General features: G+C 36.2%; 1 long non-coding RNA gene and 1 pseudogene across 1 annotated transcript; one reads left to right on the top strand and one right to left on the bottom strand.

Moving 5' to 3' along the window:
• Window positions 1-11502: 11502 nt before the first annotated feature.
• On the top strand, window positions 11503-15222 carry LOC148786646 (uncharacterized; annotated as a pseudogene).
• LOC148786647 (uncharacterized) lies at window positions 12915-14516 on the bottom strand. The gene is made up of 4 exons (XR_016067932.1): window positions 14484-14516; window positions 13903-13966; window positions 13354-13448; window positions 12915-13124 (listed from the first exon to the last, which is right to left on the bottom strand). It is a non-coding gene; the product is annotated as an uncharacterized LOC148786647 (long non-coding RNA).
• Window positions 15223-16533: the final 1311 nt, after the last annotated feature.

The raw sequence follows: 16533 nt of genomic DNA, 5'->3' as shown, positions 1-16533 counted from the left end.
CAAACAGCAGTAACATTTCGCAATACCATAATTCGAGGCCTCCTCCTCGCTCTGATCCCCCCTGCTTTTCTTGGTTTTCTTTACTCTGTTTTTTTGGGTGAGAAATGAACACAAGAAAAAAGAAATAAGGGAGAGGGTTTCACCATGTGAGTGTCGGTGGGGTTTGATGATGGGGAGAAAACGGTGGTTTAAGGGTTTTTACCAGCGGGGTTTTCCTTTCTTGGATTTGTACCCACATCCGCAGCTGCTTCTCGCGCGGGTGCTGCCGTACCATCACATTCGAACCTTTGAGTCGGCCATACCACCATGAACTTCACCTGCTTTCTTTAACTGTTTTCCTCGAAGAAGTGAACAGAGGAGAAGGGAAATGGTTTGATGGTGGGGTTGGGTGAGGGTATTTTGGCGGTGGGAGGACGGAACTGCGGCGTCTCTCCTTCGCCGGCTTTGGCTTTCTTGGAGGGAGAAAATGAGGGGTATTGTTTGAGGTGTGAGAAGAAGAATTGCTAGAGGTGTGACGGCCTTCCTCGTACCTGCAACATCACCCACTTGCCTCATCTGCTTTTCCACATTCAGCAACATCTCAATTTTCGCCTCCAAATCTCCGCCTCCATTTTCCTACAAAATTAAACCAAAACATTCGATAAATCACAGCACGAGATACAAAATGGGTAAGCCAACAATAGCGTATAAGCTAATTGGAAATCAGGAACGCGCATTTGCTTACCATTTCGATCGAATAGATACGACCAATTGGGGAATTTTTCGTGTAATCAATGAAAAACAAAACCCTAGAGAGAGAGAGAGTTGAAAGATGTTTTACCATGCGGCCATCTTACCGCTAATAAACCTTTTACAAAATTATAAAATTTTTATGGCAAAATTTCACTTTTGGTCCCACTAAATAGGGCCATTCTCACTTTTGGTCCCGCGCTTTAGGTGCTCAACACTTATAGTCCTAAAACCCTAATTTTTGAACACTTTTAGTCCCACACTGTTAAAAACTGATGGAAACGGCACATGACACGCACGTGCCGTTAGTCAGCTGGTATGGTCCATGTTGGTCAATGGGAAAATATCACTTTTGATCCCACTAGATAGCGTTATTCTCACTTTTGGTCCCACGCTTTACGTGTTCAACACTTGTAGTCCCAAAATCCTAGGGCCCGTTTGGTTGTGTTTTCATTTTCATTTTCAATTTCCAACATTTGGAAATAGGTAGAAATGCTTTATTGGTTTTTGTGCGAAAACTGATAATATATTTGGATTAGTTGTTTCCAAATATAGGTATATAGGTATGAGAATGTTGAATATATGTATATGTATTTTTGATGTGACAGAAATTGGTTATAAGGGTTGACCAATTTGATTGAACATTTGTGTCTTTTTCTATTCATATTTATGTATAGATATATACATATATATTGTGAATGCCAAATAAAAATGTGAAGAATATACTTTATTCAATACTTTATTTAAATAAGCTAGGTCTAAATTAAATAAATAATTTAATATGACCAAGACATCAATAATATAATTCTGTTTATATTTTCAATTTCAATTAAAATATTTTTTTTTGATTTTATATATATCAATAAAATAGTATTTTATATTAAGATGCAATATAAATTTTTTAACACCTTTAGACCCACTCCGTTAAAAACTGACAGAAACGGCATGTGACAAGTCACGTGCCATTAGTCATAGGGGTGGCAGATGAGTCGAGCCGACTCGACTTTGAGCTCGAGCTCATGTTTACTTGTTCACCGCTCGCGAGCTGGTGAATTTTTTTTTTATATATTGTTTTTAATTTTTTTATATATTTAATTTTATATCAAATATTTGATCAGTTTTATAATCTAAATTGATCGTATATTATAATTATTAATCAATATCATCTATTTTATTTTGTATAATAATAAATTATGATACTTTTATTTATATATTTAATCTTTATACAAAAATAAATCTAATCAACAACTTAGCAAATTATAATATTTTTTATAATTAAAATTATTATTTAATATGATATATAGAACTTTATGTTATATTTTAATATATATTTGTATTACGTTCAATAATTAAGATATCTTAAAATTTGGGCACCTGATTCATATGAAATTTAAATATATACAAGATTGTGTCTATTAGATCATATCAGACGGTATGATTTAAAATCACATGGCCTGATTCAACGATACACCGTCTTGAATGATTACTCTTATATTTCGATATCAGATGGTTTGGGTGTGTTTTTAGCATCTTGTTTAAATTTTTTTCTTGGGTTTGAGTATGTTTTCAGGGGACAATGATTTGTTTATTTCTTGTTGTTGTTGTTTGGTTTTATAAAAGAGTTGTAATGTTGTATGGAAGACCATTATCGATTAGCAAAATTTCTGAAAAATTTTGTATGTAATGTTGTAAAATTCCTCTCCTTCCCACCTCTATTCTTCTGCAATTTCTGGAACAAAATCGAGCTCGAGCTCGAGCTCGAAAATAATGTATCGAGCTCGAGCTCAAACAAAGAACCCTCTCACACTCAGTTTCTTTTTCCTTCCCAACCTCATTCATGGCGGCTCTTAGGCCTCTCTGTCTCTCTGCATTTTACCATACCAGTGGTATTTGACTGAGAAGTTGCAGGATTTGGTCTATAGGATGACTCAATGAACACAACTCAAACAAAGAACCCTCTCACACTCAGTTTCTTTTTCCTTCCAAGCCTTATTCATGGCGGCTCTTAGGCCTCTCTGTCTCTCTGCATTTGCATTCTTCTCACTCTCACTCACTCTGCTTCAGATGTTGAGTTGCTTTTGATGAAGATTAAGCTTTCACTGCAAGGAACCGCCGAGAACTTGCCGTTGTTGTGCTGGAATGTCTCGGTCCCACTCTCCATTAGGGTTTTGGGACTACAAGTGTTGAAAATGTAAAGCGTGGGACCAAAAGTGAGAATGACCCTATCTAGTGGGACCAAAAGTGATATTTTGCCGTTGACCAACATGTACCATACTAGTTGACTAACGGCACGTGACAAGTCACGTGCTGTTTCCGTCAGTTTTTAACAGCGCGGGACTAAAAGTGTTAAAAAATTAGGGTTTTGGGACTACAAGTGTTGAGCACCTAAAGCGCGGGACCAAAAGTGAGAATGGCCCTATTTAGTGGGACCAAAAGTGAAATTTTGCCAATTTTTATTATACATTTTGACCCCTGAATTATGTTTATTATAACAAAGTCCCCGTAAAAAAATAATTTAGTGCTGACAGAACAAAACACCCTTTTAACTTATTTTTATATTTTTTGTTTCACTTTTTAAGTATATTTAATTAAAAATTTTCTCTCAAAACTACTTTTAGTAATTTTAAATTTTTTACTCAAATTTTTATTTAAACAATAATGTTCAAAATGTATAGCTTTATATAAACTATATAATACAAAAAAAAAAATTTACAAGTTCAATATGAAAATATATTTTACAAAAAAAATTATTCACAAGCTCAATTTAATTTTATAAAAAAGTATATTATATAACTTATAATTTTTATATTAAATTACATGCATAAATATTTAAAATATAGTACTTTGAATTATATAGGCCATACTATAAGAACCTTGCCCAAGATACAGCAATATTGTATGATAGGCTTAAGAAGGATCCATCATCACTCATAAAATATTTTTTTTGAGTAAAGGTAAGTTTCATTATGTAGAAATAGTACAGTACAACAGTGAATTGGTTACCCCTCGACAGGCCAAGGGATACGCCATAGTCTATAGAGAGCACATGTACTAATCGAACTAGAGAGATTTATACTCAAAATTCTCTGCCTAACATCGTCGGTAATGAAAGAAGCCAATACATTTGCCGTATGCTCAGTTTGTTGGAACCGTCTGCAGTTTCTTTCACGCCATAAGTGGTAAACGAATGATCCAAGTAACGCTCGGTATGCAGCATTGATGATATGCTTCCCTCTCCATTTTCTCGCTGTCCATTCCACATCCGTTGCCCATGCTCGATTGGGCCAGCCAAATCGAATAATTTCTTGTATTGCTGAAAGGCATCTTTTGCTGAAGCGGCATTGGAAGAATAAATGAGAATGTGTCTCAACTGCATCCTCATCACAAAGTATACATCCTCCCATGTGTGTGAGCCATGGTTTGTCCGTCGTTAGTAATTTTTCCTAAATATCCATCCATAAGATAAAAGTATGCGTGGAATCTTTAAACGAACCCGAAAGTAGTGAAGATCAGCCTACTTTCGGTCTAGTCGGGCTGACAAGTCGGTAAAGAGCTTGGGCGGTGGGTCGCCCATCCAGAAAACGCCAAATGATTCTATCATCTCCTTCATGAATCTGGGGTAATGTATAGATAATTCGAAGGCATTCCAAATCTATGATGAGGGGCCAGTGCCATTAGCCCTCATCAATAACCGTATGGAGCTTGGTGGAATCGTCTAGCCCAAGTAATCTCGGTCCTTTTGGAAATCTAGTGATCAGGGGTCCAAGGTGATGCCATGGATCCTTCCAAAGAGAGAAGGTCCTACCATCACCAATATGAAACTCCACTATTGGTTGGATAAGTCTGCATAGACGAAGCAGCTTTCTCCAACCCCACGATCCTCCCTTCTCGTTAACTGTCCAAATGGAATTATTTCGTAGTCGTCCGAACTGTAGCCACTCAACCCAAATAGACGTTCGGTCACATCTAATGACATCACACAGTTTCATTGTCATTAGGGCTCGGTTGAGAATATCAATATCTTTAATTCTTGGCCCCCTTCCCCAACTGGTTTGCAAACACATCACTCATAAAAAATAATAAAATATTATGTAACTTATATATTTTATATTAAATTACATGCACAAATATTTAAAATATAGCATATCATCACTCATAAAATAATAAAATATTATATAACTTATATATTTTTTATAAATTACATGCACAAATATTTAAAATATAGCATATCATCACTCATAAAATAATAAAATATTATAGATTAATTATATCAACAAAGTAGCATATTTTATAGTACGTATACATAAATGTTCAAAATAATATTTTAGATGATGTTGACAATTCCTCTAGAAAAAAACTTCACTATATATAACAATACAAAATAAAAGTTATGTAAATCTTTTAGAAATTATATAAAATAAATGAATTGAAAATTTATAGAGCTCGGGGGGATATAGCTCAGTTGGTAGAGCTCCGCTCTTGCAATTGGGTCGTTGCGATTACGGGTTGGATGTCTAATTGTCCAGGACCAAGCCACTGCCTATGAGTCGCCGGCTCATTCTTCAAAAGCGTTTTCTTTAGGGAAATCTCTTTCTACCGGGAATTCAAAAAGTTTTTTTGTGCAAAAAACAAATAAAATAAGAAATAAAACATAACACGTTGAAATAATTTGAATCGGCCTGACTCAAAAATTGACCCATTTCATTTCAAAATCCAATTCCCAACTTCCATTCCCTCTTGGGTTAATCAATAGGAATCTCCGTTCCAGAACCGTACGTGAGATTTTCATCTCATACGGCTCCTCCCTTTCAAATTTTCATACTAATTACAAAAATTATAAATTTTGGATAATAGTTATTTTAAATAAAAAGTTATAATAATTCAGATTACGTTTTTTGGTGATGACTATAATAAACATATTTTAGAGGGTGCAAACAATAAGGGTATTTTTGTTATAAATTTTTTGGTCCATATTATGAGGGAGTTTGTTATATTTTATAGTTTGAAGGGGTATATATGACGATTTTATGTATACTTTAGGGGTGGAAAGTGCATTTGACCCAAAATTCTATTTTATTTTATTTGACATTTTCAATCGAGGATTTTTACAATCAAAACTAGCATAGTAAGTTCTTTTCACTAATTTTTTTTTATATTTATACATTTGGTTGTTTTTGTTATAAATGTTATTAACTCAAGTTTATATATATATATATATATATATATATATTTTATTTTGTTGTGAAAAGATGGCATAGCAAAACAATATTGCTATTGTTATTTATTTTAGAGGTCAACGGATTGATTCATATGATTGTGAGTTATGATCACTCTTTAGTCATATTTCTGAAAATATATTTTTTTTGGGTAAATATAAATTTCATTAACTAAATAAAAATAGTACAACACTGTGTTCATGGGTTGGTTTCTCCCGTGACAAATCGTGGGATACGCCATCGTCTGTATAAGGCACATGTGCTAACCGAGTAAGCTAGATTAATACTAAGTATCATCTGCTTTACATCATTAACAATGAAGGAGGCCAAAGTGGTCGCTGTTCTTTGTTGATGCTCGAATCGTCTTAGATTCCTCTCCCTCCAAATATGGTAAACACAAGAAGCTAGCAATGCTCTATAAGCAAAGTTGACAATGTGCTTGCCCCTCCATTTTCGTGCTGCCCAATCAATGTCATTTGCCCAATCTCGGTTGGGCCATGGGAATCGAACCAATTTGCGGATCTCGGAAAGGCACTGTCTACTATATCGGCATTGGAAGAAAAGGTGAGTATGATTCTCCATCGCCCCATCACACAAGACACAATCACCGAGATGAGATAGCCATGGTTTGTCCGTCGTTGGGAGTTTGCCAAGAATTGCCATCCATAAAATGAAGAGGTGACGAGGGATCTTACAGGAGCCCAAAAGTAGGGAAGCCCAGTCTACTTTCGTTCCTGGTGGATCAAATAATCTAGTAAGGGCCTTAGTTGAGGGTTGTCCACCATCCACTCTCCAAATAATACTGTCTGCTTCTCCATGGATTGGAGGTAGTACATGAGTTATTTCGAGGCACTCAAAATCCGTGATAGTGGGCCATCGCCATTCACCTCCACAAATGATCGAGCTAAGCTTGGTCGACAAATCCAGTCCCAATAGGTTCAGAGCGCACGGGAATCTATCAATAAGTGACCCAAGAGGGTGCCATGGATCCTGCCATATATAGAAACTCGTTCCATCTCCAATACAGTAATCCACCACTGGGCGAATGTAACATCGAAGACGTAGCAATTTCCTCCAACCCTATGAACCCCTATCATCGCGTACTGTCCAAACAGAGGTGTTTTGTAACCGACTAGCGTACAACCAGTCCACCCAAATTGATGTCCTCTCGCATCGGATTACATCACAGAGTTTCTTACTCATTAATGCCTGATTCAATGTAGCAACATCCCTGATTCCTTGGCCTCCCTCCTCAACAGGCCGACACACGTCATTCCATGCTACCTTTGCGTATCCACTGTTCCCTATTCCTTTCCATAAGAAAGCTCGTAGTCTTTTCTCAATTTCTTTAATGATTTTCTTCGACAAAATGAATGCAGAGGCCCAATAAACACTAAGTGATGTGAGCACAGATTTTAGAATTTACACTCTTCCGGCATATGAAAGTGCAAGCCCCTCCCACCCAGCAACATGTTGGTCAATTTTTATCAATAACAGTTGGCAATCCGAAAAAGACAATTTAGAAAATAGGAGAGGAAGACCAAGTTACCTCATCGGCAGTTGCCCTTCCTGGAACCCAAGTAAAGTCAGCATATCTTCTCTAAGTCCCTGTGTTGACCCTGAGATGATAAGATGACTCTTTTGGACGTTCAGCTTCAGCTCTGACCATCCAGCAAATCGATCAAGTCCCATTTTGAAAATTCCGATGGATGTAATGTCAGCCTTGCTTAACAATAGTAGGTCGTCAGCGAACCCAAACTGGAACACACGCGCTGCTTTGCATTTTCAGTGAAACGTAAAAGGACCTTTTTGATCAATCAACTGGAGAAAACCCAAGTGTAGCACCTCCATGACGAGCACAAATAAGTACGATGAAAGAGGATCCCCCTGTCGTAGCCCTCTAGCTCCCGTGAAGAATCCATGGGGCTTTCCATTGAGCCCGACTGAGAAAGATGTTGTAGTGACACATTCCTCAATCCACCTGGTAAATATGTTCGGGAACCCAAATAGCTCAAGAACAGCAGACAGAAAGTCCCACTCAATCGTATCATACGCCTTTCTAATATCCACTTGCAGCGCACATCTGGGAGGAAGGCGGGTCTGGTTGTATCCCGAAAAGAATTCCTGGGCTAGCATGATATTATCACTGATACTTCTGTTAGGCACAAATGCTGTTTGGCAGGGGCTAATGAGTTTGTCCAAAACCACACTCAATCGTTGGACAATGAGTTTGGCGGTAATCTTATAAAGCACATTACATCAAGAAATGGGTCGAAAATCACTTAGGGACATTAGGGAGTGAACCTTCGGTATAACTGCCAGCAAAGTGGTGTTGATTTGTTTCAAGAGCCTCCCGGTATTAAAGAAATCCAACACCGCTTCCCTTACCTCCTGTCCCACATCGGCCATGCCGCTTTAAAGAAACCTGATGAGTACCCATCGGGCCCCGATGCTTTATCCTCAGCAATATCAAACACTACCTGTTTAACATCAACCGGGGTGAAAGGCAATAAGACAGAGTTGGCCTCATCGTCTGTCAGCAAATGTCATGCCCATGGTCTAAGGAACCGGATATCAACTACATCTCATCGTCTCTCTCCTCCTAGCAGGTTTTGGAAGAAGGAGACAAATTTCATTTACCACCGCCTGCTGCTCCCATATGGGTGACTCCGTGTTCATCATTAATTTGCAAGATTCTCCTTGTTGTCCTTCGTTGCGCAATCTTGTGAAAAAAAACCATGGAGCATTGGTCACCCCCCTTCATCCACTCCATTTTAGCTCTCTAATGAAGCATGATTTGCTCTAGCTTCGCCGCCTTGGCCAAAACCATTCGACAACAATGCTCTAGGTATAAGAACAAGTCATCCTGTCTGTTCGAGCTGGCCAGGATTTGTGCCGCTTCAAGAAAACCCTTAGCTAACTGCACATTGTGCGATAAATCACCTTTATTCCTCCTCTGTTCTCGAAAAATTGGTTTCAAAGCTTTTAGTTTCATTGCGTACATCGGTATGCCAACTATCTTATACTGCCAAACGCTCTGCACACTAGGAATGAGTTCTGGTGAGAGCGTAAGATAATTATCAAATCGAAACATATCTCCCAACTGCTGTTGTCGGTCCCCATACAGGACCATCGGTGAGTGATCCGAGGTACGCTGTGTAAGGCTCGAGTAGGAAAAAATGGATAAAAGCCCCCTGTGTTTTAAAGAATATGCAAAAAGCACCCCCTGTTTTCAGATTAGGCTAAAACCCCCTCCTGTTTTATTTTAGTCAGCTCACGTGCCCTTTTCCAAAACGAGCACTAACGACGTCATTTTTCTTCCTAATTTGACCGTTATAACCTTGCTGTCTTTACTGCTCTTTGACTACAATCAAAGAGTGAATTCGAAGAGAGAGAAAGAGTTACAACGAGACTAGAATTACCAAAGTAAAAAATCTAGGGTTTTGTGGGTTTGCGATTGAGAGGGAGAAAACGAGGGAATTTGATAAAGAAACTTCTGTTTCTTTACCCTAAATAGAACGAAAAATACTGATTTAGATTTTGTAAGTTAGATTTAGGGTTTGTGCTCGAGGAGAGGAGAGTTCATTCGTGTTGTTGAAGAAGAACCGTAAGTTTAATTTTTTTTATGTTTTATGAGAAATTGTTGTAATTCTTGCAGAGTTTACAGAAATTTTTCTATTTTTGTTTGGTATTCCATTTGCTATTCTAGAATCCATGTCCTCTTTCTCTCTGTTTGGTATATATATATATATGCGAACTTTTTATTTGGTATTCTATTTGTTGTTTTAAGAATCTGATATTGATACTGTGATATTGTTTTATTCATCAAATAAATGCATATCTTTCAAGTTTCGAGAAGAGATGCCTTGATGGGTGTGTTAATTGTTTTCAATAAATGTTTACACTTTCAATTTCTTTGGTGCGAATGTGCTTGGAGAAAGAGTTGTAGGGTGGTGGAGATGTGCAATCAATACATAATACAAGTTTACAGGGAACATGTGGCTAGTGGAGTTGGTTTATAATTGTTGTAGTTTTTGTTGGATGAGATTTATTCACACGAACAAACTTATTTGCATTTGTACCGTGAGTCAACCTTGCATACTTAATATTTATTTACTATTATTTTAAATTTGTAATAATGGTTAATCATAGAAATTTTTACAGTTTCTGTAATACTTCTTGTTAATTTTATATGTTATGACTAAATTAATTTCTTAATTAATTTGCAGAGAATGGTTTTGGGAGACTATGCAGACTTTTTTCTATGGTTAGGTGGGGTCATAGAATGGGTACCAACCATTAGATATGTTGGGGGATATACTGTCTTTTTTCCAGGAGTTGATAAAGAAAGATTATTCTATGATAACCTGATAACAATATACACTAAAGCTGGGGGCAAGGGTAGTAATGTAGTAATTTATCATTCATTTCCTCAACAAACATTACAAATGTCTATAAAGAAGTTAGAAGGGGATGAGGGTATATTAGAGAGTTATTAAGAGACTATAAAGGTTGTAATGTTATATCAATTTACATTGAAGAAAAAGCAGGCCCTTTGTTGTCTACAGATGTTAGTGGTAATGTCCTTTATTGTGAAAATTATGTGCCACTATTACAATATAATGTTGAACAAACAGGGAATGAGGAAGGGATTGAGGCTGAAAATGAGAGTGCAAGATTTGTTTTTGAGGGAGTAGGGGTTGAGGAAGGGGCTGAGGGTGAAAATGAGGGTGTAGGGGTGGAGGATGGGGCTAAGGGTGGCAATGAGAGAGTAGAGGGTGAAGAAGTAGGGGTTGAGGAAGGGGCTAAGGGTGAAAATGAGGGTGTAGGGGTGGAGGATGGGGCTGAGGGTGACAATGAGATAGTAGAGGGTGAAGAAGTAGGGGTTGAGGGTGAAAATTAGGGTGTAGGGGTGGAGGATGGGGCGGAGGGTGACAATGAGAGAGTAGAAGGTGAAGAAGTAAGGGTTGAGGAAGGGGCTGACGGTGATAATGAGAGTGTAGGGGTTGAGGATGGGGCTGATGGTGACAATAAGGGTGTAGAGGGTGAGGAAGTAGGGCTTGAGAAAGAGGTAGAAAATGATGAGTCAAATTCTGATTCATCATTAGTTCTGATTGCCCTTCATGGATATTAGAGGATTTAGAGGGTCCATGGGATGATGATATTTTCACTAGTAGGCCTGAAAACTACACAAGAACAATGCTAAAGACTCTAGGTCTTTAATGAGAGAAAGAAAGAAAAAATAAACAGCAAGAGCAACAAAATGAGAGGGGTGAAGGGACTAGTAGGGGAGATGAACAGAGGTTTATTGATTGTGAGGATGAAGAGTTGGGTAATGAGGGAGATGGGTGTCCAGTGTGGGATGAGATGATGAATATGGTTGAAGTAGATTTGACAGTAGGTATGAAGTTTGAGACAAAAGCCAAATTTAAGGATGTGCTGAGGGATTGGGCTGTGAGGAGGGGATGGGATTTGAAGTTTGGTGAAGAATGAAAAACGCTTGATAGTTGCAACTTGTAAAAATGGGTGTAATTGGAAGTTGAGGGCATTTTCAATCATGAAATCCACAATATTTCAAATAAAGTCTATTAAGGGAGAACATATCTGTGCACGTAAAGTTGAAAATAAGCAAGCCAATTACAAGTACATTGGTAAAGTAATTGAAAAATTTGTAAAAGACAATCCAAATGAGTCTCTTCAATCATTGAAGAACAAAGTCAGAAGAGAATTGCAGATTGACGTTTCAACTCATAAAGTTTATAGAGCCAAAAAACATGCTCTCAAATTGGTAACAGGTGATGTGAAAGAGTAATATGCAAGACTTTATGACTACTGTCATACAATAGTCAAACATAATCCTAGGAGCTCTTTAATAATGAAGCTGAACAAAGAAGTGAATCTACCTGTTTTACAAAGAATGTATTTTTGCTTGAGAGGCATGAGAGATGGTTTCATTGAGGGGTGTAGACTATTAATTGGGTTGGATGGGTGCTTTCTGAAGAGGTTATTCAAAGGGGAGCTATTGGCTGCTATTGGGAAGGATCCAAATGAAAACATTTATCTAATTGTTGTTGCGTATGTAGAGGTTGAGAAATATGATAGTTGAGAGTGGTTTTTGAACCTTTTGCTTAGAGATATAAGGTCACAAAATAAGAGGGGATGGGCCTTCATTTCAGATAGGCAGAAGGGGTTACTAGAGGCCATTGCTGAACTGGCACCTGGAGCTGAACACAAATTCTGTTTGAGGCACATGTACAATAATTTTAAAGAAAAATTTAAAGGGCAACAACTGAAAAAAAATGTTTTGGAAAGCTGCGTCAACTTACAGTGTTAATCAACACTTAAAAACAATGACTGAGATTGAAAAAATGTACCCAAAAAAAGATGCTGAACAAACACCATACGAATGGTTGGCTGAAATACCTCCAGTACATTGGGCAAAATGTTTCTTCCCAACTAAGACAAAGTGTGATGTGCTTGTGAATAACATGAACGAATCCTTCAATCATATTATCCTGGAGGCAAGAGAATTACCAATAATTCAGATGTTTGAATGGATAAGGAAGAAGTTCATGGGAAGAATTCAAGTGAAAAGAGAGGGGATGGAAAAATACGAGGGGGTTGTTTGTCTTAATATCATGAAGAAAACTAAAGTGCAAAGGCTGGAGAGTTGAAACCGCTTTCCTTCTTGGGCAGGGGAAGATAAATATGAGGTAATGCATTTTATGCAAAACCACATAGTTTACCTCAAGGAGAAGTTTTGCAGTTGTGGCATGTTTCAGCTTGTGGGATATCCTTGCTGTCATGCCATTGTTGCTGTAGCACCCCCTACTCGCTACATCTAATTATCATTATTTCATCCTTACTTTAATCAAAACTCATTCTATAAGTAATTCTCTTTCAACCCGTAAAATAAATTCTAATTTGTTAATATAATATTATATATCACAAAAGATAGTATATACCACCAAAAGTTATATTTACACTCACTGCATGTTCTCATGTACATAACCTCAAGGAAAATCATCCACAACTTTAAACACAAATCCCGATAAAAGACCAGAATATTTAACAACCCAACAATCAAAAACTCTGGCTTCAGATGCCACGGCTGACCCACCTAATAAAGATGACGACACCGCTCAAAGTCCAATGTGGCTAATCAGTGTGACCTATTTTCTGAAAAGTACATGGCAAGGAATGAGCTGCCTACTCAATAAGTATAGCTGATCAGTCTATATATATATATATACACAAACAAAGATTCATGTACATGCAGTCACACCGACAACAGTCATTCGTCATACAGCAACATTAGTTATAAGCAGTAATACATACTCACAACTGTAAATCAATCCACGACATAATATTCATTCGTCATCATTTATTAGTTAAGAGCTCCACTTACTCTAGCTGAAGTACATCAGTCAATGGTTTCGCCGGCCATCGTCATATCATATACAACACAGGATATTCCCCGCTGCCTCGGAATACCCCGGTACCCTACGCGCCATGATACCTAGCTTAATTCAGATATTTCTCATATCACATTATCAATCACATCATCATCAATCATATTTTCATAAAATATTGACTGTGCTTCCACTAGGTAAGCATCATCTTTTATTTCAATTCACAATCATCATTCTATTTTTTATAATAATTACTTCCTCAATACTAGCTCCCAATTCGATTTCATACAACAATCAATTGTACAACCATCACATAATCATATCCCGCATGTCCCTACATTATAATCATAACATATAGTAACAATTTCACCGATATTATGGTAATCTAATAAATAATCCATGATTAATTATATAAACAATCAATATACACAATCAATGCATATAAATATAAATCCAAGTTCGCGATCATATCCAAGAAACTAATACATATAATATATACAATACTACACATATAGCTATATATATATCCAATTAGCTATACTTACCTTATATCCCAAAATGCTTCGATTTCACGAGGGACTGCTCAACCCTGTACTTTGTCGTCAAATCCTATAATAGAATATTATACGTATAATCAATATATTTAATTTACCAAATAATTAATAAGAAGTCACTTAATTAAACCCCTTATATATTTATAACTATAATTTTTAATAATATTCGTAAATTATACTACCACTAAAACCTCATTTTCCCTCATTAATAACATAATATTTCTAAAATATAACTTCCAAAATATTTCTATGAATTTTCTATCAATTTATCGTTGCCATACAATTTAATTAAGCAATAATACATAGAATTACATATTTGATTAATCATTCCGATGGAATTGTATAAATTAGCTATAACGATAATTAAATCTAACAAATCTAATATTTTAATCAACCAACTATATCATTTTTATAGCAATTGTGATATTTAATTTGACACTAATTTAAATAGCAAAAATCATAAAGTACTCCGATTAAATAGTTCATCGCTTAGTATAATCAACATTTAATAAATGAACTAATTAAATAATATAATTATATAAATTAATAATAATTAAAATATGAAGTATTACCTCGCTGCGCTTCACTGAAGGCGAAAAGAGAAAATGCAATTGTAAGGATAAAGTTTGGATTCTATTATATATATATATATATATGAGAGGTTGGGCGGTGGGCACCCCCATCCTTTCTTATATTAAATACATATATTTATATAGTATTATTATTATTACTATTATGATACATTTATGTGTATATATATATTATTATTTTATTTATTTAATTAAACTTTTCTCAAAATACTCATTACGTCCTTTCGAATTTTCTTAATTAATATAATTTGCCTCCAAATATTATAATGAACTTGAATTTAATCCATTCAAGTTTTATTATATCTCAAATTCAATCTATAATTCATTTACTAATTAAATTTAAATTTCTAATAATTATCAATTAGTCTCCCAATTACGTGAAAAAATTCTACGGATGTTACAGTTGCAATTGATTATCACAGGCTGAAAGTGAAGGATTTCATTGATGAATGCTTCAAGAAGAAAGTGTATTTAAAGGTATACAACCACATGATCCACCCAGTGCCAAGGATGCATGATTTTGAAGATTCAAAAACTGGAAAAGTGGATCCTCCTGATGTAGTAATCAAGATGGGAAGGCCAAAAAAATGTAGAAGGAAGGATGCAAATGATGTGAGGGAAACAACTTCAAGAAGAGGTCTTACCCACACTTGTGCAATATGTATGAGAAAAGGGTAGAATAAAAGAAGTTGCACAAATCCCCCACACCCCAATTCCAAATTCAAGCAAGTAATGTTTTCCTTACTTTAATTATTATTTGTTCATTTATTATCTAACATATATTATTTAATAGCTTTAATTATTTTTGTCTTACTTTAATTATGTCTTTGCAGAATCCCAACCAAGGCAGACAAAGATCCAGCAAGTCACATGGTGCATCAGGATCTAGAAGACCTAGTACCCCACCCCATCCACCTTTTGATGAGAATGTGACAATTCAAGAAGAGGTAATACTAATTTAATATCAGCTTTTTGACTGTCATACACCAATTTTTGACTCTTTGTCTTGTGCTGCAGGTACCTCCAATTTATTCCCAACCATCTCAAGATTCCATGCCCGAAATTGCAGTTCAGCCCCCACTTCCACTTCAGCCACAAATTGCAGTTCAGCCCCCACTACCAGTTCAGCCACCAATTCCACTTCAGCTACCACCTCAAACAGCCCCAGGACAATCTTTTAAGGTACATAATTTTAGCATACCAACCATGCTTCAATTTATGAGGTTTTTATAATGGAAAATCTATTTTATAGATTCCTAAACAGAGTAGCAGAACAGCACTAGGTGAGACTATCACTAGAGGATTGAATGTGCATAAACCATCACATGAACAGGTATGTCACTTGTTGTATTAATAAAGTAGAATTTATTGGTTTATTTGTTCACACCAGTATCTCATTTACTGTGTTTTAGATTGTTCATTCAGAGCAAATAACTCAACAACCTGTCCAACAAGAACATCCACAATCCTCAACAGCTTATCAGGTAATTTCCTTAATGTTTCATTGAGTATATGTCCCTTTAACTTTATTACTTTGGACTAAAATAATTTCATGCAACTACAGCAAAAACCTAAAGCTCTTAGAAAGCAAAAAAAGCCAATATCTTCTTCAACTAAATTGCTAAGAGACAACAACAAGATGCTCCAGATCAGTCCTCCCAATTCAAGAGAAAATGTTGTGCAAAGAGAAATCCATCTATTTCTTCACTGATCAAGGGTTTGGCCAACTCATATAGGCCAGGACAAACCAAGAAAAATGATGAAAATACTGATGGAACATCAAAGCCCACAATAAATGTATGAGGTGCAATTGAGGTTCAATTTTTATCTATTTTGTGATGTTTTAGTGATGGATTTTGCAAAACTGATGATTGCAAATTAGAATTTTTGGATGTATAGTTGTAAATCAGGATGAAAATCTAGTTGTGTACATGTTTCCGTGAATGCACTTTGTCCATTTTGAAGTAAAATAAAATTCATGATGGTTGTTTTTGTTGTTTGTTGTTGGGAAATTGTGATGATGCATTGATGC

This window comes from Sesamum indicum, linkage group LG10, assembly GCF_026168435.1.
Source record: "Sesamum indicum cultivar Baizhima isolate 11 linkage group LG10, ASM2616843v1, whole genome shotgun sequence".
NCBI classification, from domain to species: Eukaryota; Viridiplantae; Streptophyta; class Magnoliopsida; order Lamiales; family Pedaliaceae; genus Sesamum; species Sesamum indicum.
This window is presented reverse-complemented; position numbering and strand designations above follow the sequence as displayed.